Source organism: Temnothorax curvispinosus, unplaced genomic scaffold (assembly GCF_003070985.1).
Source record: "Temnothorax curvispinosus isolate PA1 unplaced genomic scaffold, ASM307098v1 QBEX01000234.1, whole genome shotgun sequence".
Taxonomy (NCBI): Eukaryota; Metazoa; Arthropoda; class Insecta; order Hymenoptera; family Formicidae; genus Temnothorax; species Temnothorax curvispinosus.
The window spans coordinates 24473-30472 of NW_020210014.1; positions in this window are offsets into that span (position 1 = coordinate 24473).

The window sequence follows — 6000 nt, forward strand, 5'->3', positions numbered from 1 at the left end:
TTTTGAGAGCTGTTCCTTATCTATAATTAATAGTTTTTCGGTCTTGCTCTGCTCTGCGAGATGCGCCAAAACTCTTGGGACGTTGAAACGCCACTTACGCAAGTGGAATCGGCCTCGTTCCAACAATTGAGTAAGCTGTCGTTGTAATTCAATCGCCTTTTCTAATGTCTTAGCTCTGCTGGTAACGTCATCCATATAGGTGTCTTTCAAAAGCGCGAGCACCGCCAGCAAGTCCATTCCGTTGTCCTCGGCCAGTTTTCTCAGCGTTTTGATTGCTAAGAATGGCGCACAGGTCGTTCCGTACGTCACAGTGTTCAATCGAAATATCATCACGGGATCCTCTGGATTTCTTCGCCAAAGTATCAATTGCAACGGTCGATCCTTTTCTTTAACTAGAATCTGCCTAAACATCGACTCTATATCCGCTGTTGCAACGTATTCATGTGTCCTGAACCGAAGAATTATTAGGATCAAATCTCCCTGTAGATTTGGTCCTGCAATCAACTTGTCGTTCAAAGAAGTATTCATGGTCGTTTTTGCAGAGGCGTCGAATACTACGCGTAATTTCGTCGTTACGCTATCCGGACGCACGACAGCCTGGTGCGGCAGTATGTAGTGCTCCAATTTCAGAACTTTGTCTTCAACCTGTGTCATGTGTCCTTGATCGATATAGTCCTGCATGAACTTGCAATATTTCTTTTTTAAATCTTTTTAAATGAGGCGTTTGAAAGCAAACTCTCTGGAATCTCCGAGTGTTACGTTAGGCGAAGTAGGTAAGCGCACGATAAACATTCTCGTCGCGTCCCTCTTGTATGTGGTCTCATACAGCTTCTCACACTCCTTCTCTTCTTCCGACAGTTGTGGAGTTCTTGGTATCTTTTCTTGAAGCCAAAACCTTTCTATCTGTCGCAGTAGCATTTCGTTAGTCACCGCGAGACAGATTGCTGATGACGGCGGTTGTTTTTTAGTCATTTCTTCGCTTATTCTTCTTTTTTATGACGCCGTCTCCTTTCGAAAGTTGGCGATCCAAATGGCTAACATAGTCTTAGATACGGCCATGCGAAAGATGTCCACTGAAGTACAGCCAAACCATCTTCTAATGTCTTTCAGCCAGAAATTTTGGCGCCTGTCGATCTCTTCCCTTGAATCTTGCCTTGGATGATCAGTCGTATGAGTTCGTATCTTTCTTCTCGCATCAGGTGTCCTATATATCTCGTCTTTCTCTCCCTGATTGTCAACATGAGTTCCTTCTGCTTATGCATACGGCTGAGGACTTCCTCATTGGTTATTTTATTTACCCATGATATGCGCAACATACGACGGTACAGATACATCTCGAAAGCATCTATTTTTTTTCCGTATTTGGGTCAAGAGTCCAGCTTTCGCAACCGTATAACAGGGTAGAGAATATGTAGCATCTGATCATACCGACCCTGAGGTCCAAACTTAGATCCGATCTCGTAAAGAACGTCTTCATATTCGTAAATGTTCTTCTAGCCTGCTCGATTCTTGATCTGATCTCTTTCTTAGGGTCATATAGACTGGTCATGATGGTTCCAAGATATTTGAAGGACGAGACTTGTTCCACAGTTGCCCCCTTAAGGCTCCTGGATGGTTACCGCGGCCATATTGGATTCTTACTATCGAGGCGAAGAAAACACTCAATTTTGTTGTGCATGCCATTTTCAAATAAAAAGACATTTCAATAAAACATCATTATAGATCGTTTCAGAACATTTCCGAAATTGGCCAAAAACTACCCTTTTCCCTCGATAATAAACAAACAGCCATAAAACGAAGCCTAAACATACGGGAAAAACAGCCGTTTAACGACTATCGAAAGGAAGTGAAAACGTTCCTTCCGCATGCAAATCTTACTTTTCGGCCAATTTTACGACTTTCACGAATACGTTAAACGTTAGAGCACAAGCACAGAGCGAATAATAAAGAAATAGCACGCACAACAAAATAGGTTGTCAACATGTCACAAGACAGAATTCTCCATTGGAGAGAGTGAGAGGAGAGAGTTCTGATTTCTGCCGCGACGGTACATCGCCACCGTCAACGCAAAATTCTCGGCTGACCATCCAGGAGCCTTAATAATGATGTGCACGCACATGTGTTTTAGAGAAAACCATGGTTTTGGTTTTCGTAGTATTCGTGAAGAGGCGAAAGCTTTCACTGTGTCAAACTATGCGGTCCATCATGTTTTGCAGGTTGTAACGGCCTGACTTTATATCGAACGCGGCCTAGTTTACTGGATCGGGAGTTCGATGAAAGGCCCAGAGACAGTAGTCAGTTTGCGATACACACGTATTCCTTTACTTTATTCCACTCGAGATGCGGTATACAAAGTATATTACAAGAAAATAACGAAGCCCATACGGAGTTCGTCGCAGTGTAAGAAAATAACGAAGCGCGGTATATTACATACGAACGGAGTTCGTCGCAGTATGGAGATAACGAAGCGCGGTATATTATATACGAACGGAGTTCATCGCAGTAGAACATAACGAAGCGCGGTATATTACATACGAACGGAGTTCGTCGCAGTATAAGAAAATAGCGAAACGCGGTATATTACATACGAACGGAGTTCGTCGCAGTATATTACGAGAAAATAACGAAGCGCGGTATATTACATACAAACGGAGTTTATCGCGGTAGATTACGAGAACATAACGAAGCGCGGTATATTACAAACGAACGGAACGCGGTTACAGATATCATTTACGAATATTGATCGACAGTGCCGGTGCACGGGGCGGCATACAGGAAATACTGAAACGCGGTATATGATATACGAACGGAACGCAGTTACAGATATCATATACGAATTATCGACAGTGCCGGTGCACTGAAATACTGAAACGCGGTATATGATATACGAACGGAAGTACAGTACTCTACGGTCGCGGCGCGGCACCGTGGTGCGGGTGCACCCGGTGCGGTATATCGAGAAGGCTGATAACGTGGGCGGGAGCGCGATATGTACACCGGAGGATGGCGGACTCCCGGGGTTCCGGTCGCGAGAACCCTCGCTACGAGGCCGAGCACGCTCGACCCCGCGGTGCCGTGGCCGTCGGGGTAAGTGTGAGGGAACTCGGAGACACTCTGAGAACCCTCAGTAGAGAACCAGAACTCTGGACCTCGTTTTGCGTGTCGCCCTAGAATTCGGAAGGTAGGCTTCGTCAGAAGTAGCGGAGAGCCGTGGTAGAGACGAAGTGTCTCTTCGTCGAGCGCGCCGGCTTTTTATACCGCTCGGCGCGGCGAACTTGGCGGGAGGGAGGCCGATCGTCAGACAATGGCGCGGTGGTGGGAGCGGCGCGATCCCGCGTGCTCGCTTCGGCGGGGATCGGCTCGCTTCGGCGCTCGTCGGCGTCGTGCGGGAAGGCACCGGTGCGGCGGATTTCCCGCGCACACGGTGCGTTTCAAAAGATTAAAAGAATTGTGGGCGCACCGCGCCCTGTCCTCGCCCGACGGAGAATTGGTCGGGCGGCATCCGGCGGGTGGCGGCCGGGGACGATGCCTTGACGTAAGGGGCGCATCGTTACAAGGTCATGCATGTTCTCTGCTAAGACAACGGTATCGTCAGCATATCTGATATTGTTAATCGTCCTGCCATTAATCCTGATTTCACCAGTAATTCCCTCTAAAGCTTCTTTGAAAATAGCCTCCAAGTATATATTGAATAGTAGTGGTGATAAGACACATCCCTGTCGCACTCTGCTGATTCCAGTCTAACTTCTGCGATTTGTTGCCAGTAGAGGTTTGAAATTAAGCGTATTTCTTCTCTATCGATCCCAGTCGCTCTGAGGATCTTTATCATCTTATGATGTTTGGCGCAGTCGAATGCTTTTCTATAGTCAATGAAGCATGCAAATACATTGATGTTCATGTCTCTGCATCTTTGTGTTAGTACATTCAAGGAGAACAACGCTTTGCGGGTGCCAAGACTATTCCTGAATCCGAATTGGGTTTCATTCAGCTGGTATTCGCATTTCCTGAAGATTCGGGTGTAAATTATTCTATAGAATATTTTTAGAACATGAGACATGAGACTAATCATGCGATAGTCATCACAGCGTGAGGCCTGAGTCTTTTTAGGCAGAGTAATAAATGTTGATTTTAACCAGTCGGAAGGGATATTACCTGATCTATAAATTGCATTGAAAAATGCGAGCAGTAGATCTAGTCTCTTACCTTCTCGGTCGGCTATTAGTTTGATGACTTCAGCATATACGCTGTCTGGGCCAGTGGCTTTTCCGCTTTTCTGAGCTTTTATTGCGTGGACAGCCTCGTCCTTGGTAATTTCTGGGCCGCACTCATTTATGTTTTTGTCTACTTGCGGCGGCGTATTTGGTCTGTCGTCATCAAAGAGCTCCTCCACGTATCTCTTCCATACTTGCAGTTTTGTTTCCACTTCCGTGATTATTTCGTTGTTAGCATCTCGTAGGGTTAGAACTTGATGTCTTCGGGCACGATTTGTCATTTCTTTTACTTTTTTGTGCACATTGAACGCGTCATGTTTTTCTTGAAGTACTTCGATTTCTTTGCATTTCTCAGACATCCACTGTTCTTTTGCCTATCTGCATTTTCTCCTAATCTTTTTATTTTGATTTCTTTGTATAGCCGAGAATTTGGTTTTTGTATCCTTCTTTCGGTTATGAGCTCTAAAATTTTCGTGGTCTTTCACTCTTTTCTCCTTTCTACCTCGGGGAATCCGATGTCCTGAACCTGTATCTCCGTTATGGTGGTTTTTATCTTATTCCAGGTTCTTTCTATTTCCACTGTGGTTTGTTCCGGCCTCTGAATTTCCTTCAGTTCATCCTCGAGTCTGGAGCTCACGTGTGTCTGCATGTCTGGTTTTTGCAGCTGTCTGATATCTATCTTTTGTGGTGTTCTCGCCTTCCTGACTTTTGTAAGACGTCGCATTCGGAAGTCCATGACTGGGTTGTGGTTACTGTTAATATCTGCACCAGGATATGTTTTTATTGTTTGCACATATTTTCTCAGTTTTGTTCCTATTAGGATAAAATCAATTTGATTTCTTAAGATTTTTCCTCTGGCATCGGTAGGAGACTTCCAGGTGTATAATCTTCTAGGATGTTGCTTGAAGAACGTATTAGCGACAAGGAGATTATTTTCGGCGCAGAACTGGACGAGTCTATCTCCCCTAGTATTTCTTTCACCCAGGCCATACTGCCCTACGGTATCATCTTCTGCACCTCCGCCTATTATCCATCCGAATTGCGTCTGTTGTATTGATGGTTGTCCCTTGATGCTATTTCTCGGCGACTCGATAAGACACTTCCAATATAGTCCCGCACCGATAAGTAAATCGATTGGACCCGGTTTGTTGAAACATGGATCTGCAAGTAAAACGTCTTTTGGTAGAATTATTTCTTTACGTCAATCTTACTTTGCGGAAGTCGTTCTGTTATCGTCGGTAATACCAAACATTGTAATGTCGTCTCGAACTCGCTGTGGATGGACTTGATTCGCAGTTGCGTCACTTTTCGAGCACTCGTTTCTTTTTGTCCTATACCTGTAATGGGCCGTTCTTCTTTGCTGCAAGCCAAATTGAGTCTATTCGTCAAACTTGTTGTCACTATATTAGTCTGTGATCCGGGATCTAGTAACGCACGACAGACTTGCACGTTGCTCTCCGAATCGTATGCATGTACTCTAATTGTCGATAAGATTACTCGGGTTTTTGTTTTTTGCGTGTAGTAAACACTTAAGAACGGTTCCTCTGACTTTTCGCTCACTAAAATCTGCGTTTCCAGTTTGCTTTGCATGCTCGTTTCTTGGGTAAGGTACGTTACGACCGGCGTCTCCGTTGTACTGCTCTCACTTGTTTGCGGCTCCGATTCTCTATGAAGCAGAGTGTTGTGGCGATTGTCGCACTTCTTGCACGTCGCTGACCGGCAGTCCTTTGCGTAGTAGACGGAGAGCTGGCTACATAAAAATGCAAGGTATAAGGTACATGAAATATTT